Here is a 9,307-nt window from a genome sequence, read left to right on the forward strand (position 1 = left end):
TTATACTTATTATACAAATGTGTATCAAATTTCATTAAATAATCTTGTGCAGATCAGAAGTTGTCAGAAATGCAAACATATTGTATAACTTTTTACCTTGATTTGTAACCTTGACCTTAGATCAGAGCTGATAAAAAAGTTTGACTCTGCCCATTGGTGATGCATATGTTTATCAAGTTTCAGTAAATTATATTCAGTGGTAGTTAAGGGCCAGCCAAGTACATACAGACTGACTATACCATAATATGTCCGCCTTTTCATGGGCTTATAATGAAACTTAAGATTAACTTTGGTCTCATCACTTTTCAAAACGGTTAACACAAACTTCCACCACCTCAAACTGAACGCCTAACCTCAATCAAATTCTCATTTACTGCCGAGTATTTCTTGAAGTCTCGACCACTCTACTTTCTTTTGATTTTTGTACTTGTGTCATTGAGGTGATTCTCTATCTCAAGTTTCCTCAAGGTCTTTTTCCCACAGTCTATCTCATTAACACGCCATAATATAAATATATATTGTTTAATCTGTTAACATATGTGATAAAATTATATTTAAACAAATATAAAATTGCTGCAGGGGAACAGTTTTATGTTTCAAACCAAACCTCAAGAGGGTCCTTAAATAGATCAAAGTCATGAAATGGTGTTTGAATTGTGGAGCTGAAATAAATCATTAAGTCAATGTAAAAATATTATGGTAACTGTTAGGGGAAAAAAAACACTTAAAATACATAAATAGATACATCATTGTAAGTTCATTGATGCCACTTTTCTCATGTGAGATTTTTAAATCCAGTCGAAATGGAACCAAAAAATAGAGATACAGATACAATGACTTCTAACAACTTTCTCTACATTTTGTTCTTTTCATTTTATTTTTCCCTTCCAATATGAGTCTTAAACCAGATGAAGTTGCCAAAACAGTCTGATAAATAAGTGGAGTTTTTGCTCGTTCCTGCTGGGATATTGACTTCAAACATGAAATCTATCCACTTTGAGTCCTGCATTTTCTGCCGTGTATTTACACGCTGCTCAGTGCAGCCCACAACTGAACATTTGGTGCACAAAGCTTGCTTTATTGATCGTAATACACGATCAGAGCTGACCGCAAAGGATCGAGGTCAAACAGTAGGTGGAAGTAAAGATGAGGCGGTGGGATAAGTCAACTCTGACTTTAGAAAGTTTTGTACTGTTCAACAGGAATTGAGATCTCATGAACTCTTGAAGGCTGCAAACAAAAAGGCAGGGTTGTGTTTTTTTATCTTTTATTTTCTTTGCCTGACTTTTACCAGTGTTTTCATTGTGGATAAGAGGTGTTATTTACCATATTTTTCGTCCTATAAGTTGCATTTTTTTATATAATTTACGTGCCCTGCGACTTATACGGCAAAACAACGTATATGGATTTTTTCCCCATATTTATAAATCAGTTTTTGGCTGAGATATGACCGTTTTCATTCATTCTGACTGGAAAATATTGAACACTACCATTTTCAACCACTAGATGGCAGTCGAGTAGTATGGCATGCCGTTGTGTCATGTAATAAGTAAAAATGGTTATTAATGACCCAATCGGCTTGCCATAGACTGCCATCGTCATCCAGCTGGCCTGGAGCAACTGTCAAATCAGCTTCATTTAGCTGCACCGTCCCGGTGAAATGTAGCTAATTTGACCATTGAAGTGCATTTATTAAGTAAAAGTTCAACTGAGTCACACCTTTGCTATAATGTCGAGCAAACAAATAATTGTTTTAGGTGCTTATCTTGTTAAATTTTGAAGAAATGCACAGTGAGTCGTCCCTCTGCGCGCTCATGTTTCCGCCTATCGGCTTTAGAAAATACAACTGATTTGACCATCAAAGTGCATTTATTAAGGAAAAGTTCAACTGAGACACACATTTGCTATAATTTCGGGGCAAACAAATAATTGTTTTTAAGTGTTAATGTTGTTAAATTCTTGTTAAAGTCCTCCCGTGCACGCTCCCGCGGCCGCCATTTGGCAGCCAATCGATTTTTGGCACAACACCAGCCCACATTTCTAGGTTGTCGGTGGTAACGCGTAACAAACGCAGTGCATGAAAGGTGGCGCATAATAGATGCAACCTATATGGCGAAGCGACGTATTTATAGATTTTTCCACTTTATTAGACATATTTGGACTGATGGAATTTATAGGGCGGTGCAGCATGTACGCCAGAAAATACAGTAAATAATGTCCTTTTGAAAAAAACATTCACTAAGTTGACTTTCTGTAGTTTGGCTGTCTTTGTTATACCATATCAGGAAGTATACTACAATTACCAATACATTTAAAATTTTATATGGATTTGTGCAACATTTTCCTACAGTATAAGCTAGAACTTTTTTTTATCCCACAGGAAAATGTTCCTGATTCATTGGCAATGGTAGCTCAGTGGTCAGTGCTGTTGTCTGATCTTATGGGTTGAAGTCAAAGTTGCATCAGGGGAGACATTCGGCATAAAAAATTGTCAAAATGTATGTTTGCTTTCTGTTTTTGCACCCACAAAAAGGAGCAGCCTACAGAAAAACAATATACTGTAATCCTGAGCCATTAGGGAAGACCAAACAACAGCATTTAGATTTTACCTGGTATTTGTATTCCAGCAATGTTCCCACTACAGAGCACAGAATTTGGAGGTTCAATGTTATAGGGAATATTAGTGTAAGTAGCAAATATTTTCAAAAAGCGTTACTTTTTGTAATGTGCTTAGAAGTAGTCTTTACTTTAACTTTGGTATTAAAAAGGGTTCTAGTTCTTAATAACATAGTGCCTACATTTAGAGGATGCAAAACACATGAATTTGTTTTCTTCATCAACACTTTAATTATTTATCTCTGTGGAAATCAGCAGCAAATCAGAGACAATTTCAGACAGAAATAGGTTTCTTGTGCTCGATGCTGAAAATGTTGAGCTGAGCCAAGTTGTCATCGAATTACCATCCCCAAAAAACTTTATTCTGAACTTAAGTTCATGACACACACCTGGCCACCCCCTGGCTTTGCCAATGCACCTGGTGGAAGATAAAATTGTTCCCTTCATTTGCCAGGATCTATGACCCTGTGGCACCTTAGACAAAAAAGCAAACAAACTTTAAATATCTTGCACCGAAAACTAATGTTTACTTGGATTAACTGTTCAGTTCCAGTTGAGTAAGCCTCAACTTGAAAACTACAAACTTTCATTGTTCAAATCCTTCAGGTGAGAGGAGGTGGGTGGGGGTGTTATGTCTGTTAAATTATATTTTTAAGCTATCTTGTCATGCACTCACCTACTACAGTTGCTAAAGGGGGAGAGTAGTTCAAGGGAAATGATTTAGATGTTAAAGCTTTGGGATTAAATAAGTGGTCATGGAATCAAGTATCTCAGGGTTTTGTTCACAAATGAGGGAAGAATGGATCGTGAGATTGACAGATGGATTGGTGCAGCATCTGCAGTATTGTGGACTCTGTATTGACACATTGTGGTAAAGAGGGAGCTGAGCTGTAAGGGGAAGCTGTCTGTTTACCAGTCGGTCTACATTCTTACCCTCACCTATGGCCACAAACTCTGGGCAGTAACCGAAAGTACTAAATCCATGGATCCATGCGGTTGAAATGAGCTTGCTCTGCAGGGTAGCTGGACTCTTCCTTAGAGATAGGGTGATAAGTTCAGTTATCTGAGAGAGACTTGGAGTAGAACCGCGGCTCCTCCACGTAGAAAGAAGCCAGTTGAGGTGGTTTGGACATCTAGTTCTGATGTTTCCATGGCGTCTCCATAGGGAGGTGCTTCGTGCATGTCCGACTGGGAGGAGACCCCAGGTAAGACCCTGGACACACTGGAGAAACTATCTCTTGGCTGGCCTGGGAACATCTTGGTCTTTCCAAATGTTTGGGCCTCCTTACTAAAGCTGCTGCCTCCACAACCCCACTTCCAAACAAGCAGAAGATTATGGATGGATGGCCGGATGGATGGATGGATGGATGGATGGAATTCCATGCCTGTGTTATCTGCTCCTTGTTCTTTTATATGTTCACCTATTTCCAGTTTGACACTTTATATCATTCAGTGGTGAGAAGCTCTATAAGTGTATGATGTATACAGTATATACTGCATTCTCTTAGTCAAGTTTAGCTTTTCTCATGTTGTTTTTGTAACATTTGGATATATTTGTTAGCATGCTGTGTTTTTGTCTGTACTATGCTTTTATTTGGAAGTAGTTTGTTAAGAATAAACATAACTTTTTAGGGCTTTTTTTATTGTCATTTTAGAATGAAACACAGTCCTCTGACCTAAATCCATGATGGTAAAATTTGATGTGAGCATATAAATAATTGGTTTACAACTCAATCAATAAAGAAACTAAAGTTACTCAAACATAATACACACTGTAAACTTTTAAGTCGGTTGAATCCGCTTGGCGTTTTGCTTGACTGTCACGATGTTTCATTTGGAAAGTTGTGAATATTACGTCACACAGTTCTGCAGTAACTACAATAAGCTTGCTTTGATGTTTCATTGAAAAAAGACAGATAACAGAGGCAAAAATCAAATAAAAGATGAAAAATAGCTACAATTTTAGACAATTCAAAGGAAATAAAGAAGGAAAATCACAAAACCAATTGGGCTTATTGCAATAGCAGAAGATCAGTGATTTATCTTATAGCCCAAACCAGCCGCTTCACACTTCCCCTCCAACACAAGGTGCTGTTTAGGGTTTAAATGATAAATGGTAAAAGTAAAAAGCTTGTCCTTTGACAATACTCTATGCCATGACTTTTTTATTATTTGTGTTTTCATAGTTGAACATTTATGCACAGTGACACAAAGCTTAAAACCAAGCCATCTCAGTCAATGAAGAAAATGCGGATGACATATTTGCGGTGGGGGGGGGGGGGGGGGGCAAATGTAATCTCTCTACATCACAAACTAAAGGACACAAAAAACAGGTCATAGTTATGAAACCATAACTAACAAGAATTGCAAATTGGTTGTTGAGTTGTTTTGCTGTAAACACTATGATATAAAAGTTTTAAATCCGTTCATTCACACTGGGCCTGCGATAGAATGGTGACCTCTCCAGGGTGTAGCTCATCTCTTTCAGTGACTGCTGGATATGAGCACCAGCAACCCTCTTAACCTCGAAACGAAAAAGCAGGTCAAGTCTTCAAGGACTTCAAGCAAGTTCCAGGGCTAAATTTCAACCCCAGCTCACCCCTGCCTGGGGACCAGGGTTGAACACACCTGGGGTATACTGAAACTGTTAGGGAATTTTTAGATACAGTTTTATGGATGTTTTTAACGACTACGGCTGAGAGTGTTATCTGCCCATGAACCAAGTGTTTGAGTTAGTAAAGAGAGCTGGAAGAGGAGCTGATTTGATACTGCAGGCACAGCTGGTAGTCTAAGGACACCTCCAAGTCTGTCTGAACTGGTAGAGATGATAAACATATAAAAACAAGCCTCACACGCTACCTGTGGAAGATTCTCATGACTGGGCTCCATGCATGTATGCTATGGTACATCTGGGTAACCTCCTATATGGAGAAGTAAGTGCAGCTACAGCGTGCGCTCTCGGGACATTATTACTTGCGGTGTACCCTCAGTGCGGACCAAGCTTGGCAAAAGGGCCTTCTCTTACTCAGCCCCCGTAACCTGGAACACCTTGCAAAAAGATCTGAAGCTCTCGACCTTGACCTCTCTAAGTGACTTTAAACAACTGCTTTGTTCATGGCAAAAACCAACAGACATGTTCCTGTTTTTAATATTTTACACTGCTTTATAATGTAGCTGTTTTTGTCTCATTTTTTGTTTTGTATTTATTCAATTTCCTCTATTTACTTTTCATTTTATATGACTGTCTTTCATTGTTTGTTCCTCTTCTGTTCTTTGTTTAAAACAGGTCTCTCTTGTAAAGAAGTCCATGCAGCTCAATGAGACTAACCTGTATAAATAAAGGTTGAATGAAAACCTGTTAACCATTGTCTTTGCAAGTAAAACCAGTTAAAAATCTTCTGTCACCGATTGTAAGCAACAGTTTTCCCAGATCGCTAATGTCTGCTGCTGGTTTTAGCTAGCTATACAATCTACCTTTTTGTCCATTTAGCACATTTGTGACCCTTCTTCATACAACTTTCACTCTTCCAAGCTTACACTTTTCTTTTATCTTGTAATGGAGTTCTCAGTGTCTCATTTTCCTACCTGCATGTGTTGATATCTGCAGAACTGCGTTCTCAGACACTAACTGCCTGATTCTAGTTGAAACAGAGACATTTTGTTGACACTTGTTTCCAGAAGGTGCACTTTCCTGACAACATGAAAAAAAAGCACTCCATCCTTAATTGAAAAGCTCTTTCCCCGAAATGATTTTAGCAAAATTCATGAATTATTGAAATGGTTGAAAGGATGAGGGGGAAAGTGGACGATCATGTTGGATTTTTGATTTTGACAAAGAAAAGATAGAAAAAGAAACCACTTTACAGTTTCTTTTATCTGAATGCTTTTCTTTTCTCATTAATGTGAAGTGTCAAAAGGATACTTTTTACTTAATGGGACATTTTGTGCCATTCCACTTTTTAACTGATTCAACTTGTCTGGTTTTAAAGACAAACAGAACGGTTCACTGTGATAATATGTTAATGCTTTAAATTCTGCTCAAGCATTGAATATTTGTACCTTGGGAAATATATAGGTTATTGTTTTGTTCTGTTTTATTTTATCCTTTAAGGGAAAAAAAAAATCACATTTCCTTTTGACCACATTAAACTTAGTTGTTTTGTATTGTTTTTAAATAAAAGTGCAAATGATGAGTTGCTATATATATATTATTATATATTATATTTATTTATATATATATATATTTATTTATTTATTTTTTAAACCACTTTTCACAACCCTAATAGAGTAAATTAACCAACATAGGTGGGTTTAACCTAAATCAAACTGTCCTAGATTGAATTAGGCTTCACTGATATTATATAAAATAGAATCATTTTCATATAACTAAAAAAACTTTTTGTGTTAAATAAATAAATGATCAAATTTAAATGAACAACATGAATTGCATTCATGTGTTTAAAAATAACAGCCATGCAGGAAATCTAAACATAGTTTCTTTTGAGAATACATGAAAATACAGGTAAATATAGGTCTTCCAGCCTTTGAAGAAATGTCTTGCATGCTGCTTGTTACACCAGAGTTTTCAAGTAAAACCACCTCACAATCAGAGGAGATGATGTTAATGCCACTTTACGCAAACATTTTAAAGGATGCTATGCACGATCTCATGTGAGCTTATGAGATGTGTTAGCTCAGCAAACATAATGAAGACTCTGATACTACCAGACCAAATCCATCCATCCATCATCTTTTACCCGCTTCTTCCATTCGGTCACGGGGGTCACCGGTACTCATGTCCAGCAATCACTGTGCGAGGGGCGGGGTACACCCTGGACAGGTCACAAGTCCATCACAGGACCAAACCAAATCTTAGCTGAAAATACATAAAAGTACTGGGGTATCGCCATTTATGTATTTACTAAAGTTGATCAGCTGTAGAGGCCATCTTGAGTTGGGTTGACTTTATCTGTAGAGTTCCATCCAATGATTACTGAGATGAAACGAGATGTGAGAGTTTATACTTTATTAGATATTTATCTTCTGCAACAGACATGGGCCAAAAGCATTATTGCTCATCGCCTTTGGTGGCATAAAAGGAGAAAGGTTGGTTAAACTAGCAGCCAATCATTTTGCAATTCTGCATCCATTAAGAACTCCTGATGAATTCCTTTGGATTAAGGATGAAATGTTTCAACAACAACAACAAAAAAAGAAACCGTCCAGATGACCTGACTGAACTTTGTTGGATTTTTTTACCTGGATTATTGAGCATAAACTTTGATGTTTTGAACCATTTTGGCTATGGGTGCCTCAGAAGAGTCGACGGGGGAGAGGGCAGGCCCCAGAAACCATCTTATCACCAGCAAACTGGTTGGTCCACTATGTGAGTGTGCTGCTTGTGGGACTGAGTTTGTTGTGGCTCCTCGGACTGATGAAGTCCTTTGGATGAAGGATGAAACGTCTCAACAAAAAAGAAGCCATCCAGATGACCTGACTGAACTGTATTGTATACATCCATTGAGGTTTAAATTTGTAATATGCAAAAAAAAGCACTTTGTAGCAAATTTTTAAAGATATATTGCTATAAAAAGACGAGTTTCACCAAGTTTTATTGTGTGCACAATGTGAAAAGCGTAACTGATTAGTTATCAGATGGACTCATAACCTGATTAAGGCAGTTTCAAGAGGAAACTAAGATAAAAAAGAGGCGCAGACAGAAAGAGGGAAAGTATGCGGCTCTGTCATGCATGGCACGGAGGCTTTTCTTCTCCTGTCATCAATTAAAGCAGGCAGCGCTGCACCTGCATGTGTATGCCAGGCCGGCGCCGCTGACCAGCGCTCACCTTGGCACCGGGCCTGCTGTCCAACCAGCCCTTAATGAGGGGCTTTGTGTGAATAAAGAGGGCTGGCTGGTATACATGGCAATTAGGCTGGAGCATTTCTGGGAAGATCAAGGAGCCTGTCATTTCTCTTCCCTCCCCTTCGTTCTGCTTCAGATTCCTTATTTTTAAAGATTCATGCTTACGTAGAACTGATTGGGAGTCAAGTTTTAACAAGCACACAGAAACATAATTATTGATAACTGTATTTCACTCACATTCCGGTTGCTTGCTTTTCAGACACAAATAGCTGGTTCTGATCCGTCTTTCAGACAGCATGAACACGGCTCAGAACTTAGACTGGCCCAAGTAGTTCTGAAGAACTGCATCAGTAAAACACTGAAATAATACATCACCCAGCAAGCTGATAAAACACAAACTACAATTACTTATAGACTTGAAAATGAATTTTGGTCCAATATGAGGCAGCTTTAATTAATTTAAATTTTGTCTGACACAAAAAAGCCAAGCAGTTGCCGCTTGTGTATTTGTATGATCATTTATCTGTTTGTTGGTAATTTATGTTATGAAATACTGGACAGATTTTAATAATTTTTTTAGAAAGGAATCTTTGGATTTATATCTACAACTCTTTAATTTTTGGCATCAACTCAGTTCCAATGGCCGCTATAGCCAAACACACCATAAGGCGTACACCATACACCATCCATATTACACACCATAAGGTAGGCCACTTTGAACTTTATTCTGGAATTTTTCCAGTTCCTTTAATATTAAATGTACAATTACAATATATTAAAATATCAAAGTTCATGCGCAGTAACCCAGGTTAAAATCCAACAATGTTC

This window comes from Nematolebias whitei, chromosome 17 (genome assembly GCF_014905685.2).
Source record: "Nematolebias whitei isolate Nwh7 chromosome 17, NemWhi1, whole genome shotgun sequence".
In the NCBI taxonomy this organism is placed as follows: domain Eukaryota; kingdom Metazoa; phylum Chordata; class Actinopteri; order Cyprinodontiformes; family Rivulidae; genus Nematolebias; species Nematolebias whitei.